This window comes from Rhincodon typus, chromosome 17 (genome assembly GCF_021869965.1).
Source record: "Rhincodon typus isolate 14 chromosome 17, sRhiTyp1.1, whole genome shotgun sequence".
Lineage (NCBI taxonomy): Eukaryota > Metazoa > Chordata > Chondrichthyes > Orectolobiformes > Rhincodontidae > Rhincodon > Rhincodon typus.
The window spans coordinates 57,511,382-57,511,721 of record NC_063348.1 but is presented as its reverse complement, the minus strand read 5'-3'; the positions used below and the strand labels follow the sequence as shown (position 1 = coordinate 57,511,721).

At 43.2% G+C, this 340-nt stretch overlaps 1 protein-coding gene across 1 annotated transcript in view; it reads left to right on the top strand.

Annotated features, from left to right (window-relative positions):
* Nucleotides 1–340, top strand: part of LOC125485215 (zinc finger protein 431-like) — a 22,265-nt gene that overhangs the window by 14,560 nt on the left and 7,365 nt on the right. The window lies entirely within an intron of this gene.

Genomic DNA, 340 nt, shown 5'->3' with positions numbered 1-340 from the left:
TGCGGATGTTTTACACGGTGAGATGTTGCGGATGTTTTACACGGTGAGATGTTGCGGATGTTTTACGCGGTGAGATAGTGCGGATGTTTTACACGGTGAGATACTGCGGATGTTTTACACGGTGAGATGTTGTGGATGTTTTACACGGTGAGATATTGTGGATGTTTTACACGGTGAGATACTGTGGATGTTTTACACGGTGAGATGTTGTGGATGTTTTACACGGTGAGATATTGTGGATGTTTTACACGGTGAGATACTGCGGATGTTTTACACGGTGAGATACTGTGGATGTTTTACACGGTGAGATATTGGGGATGTTTTAGGATGTTTTACACAG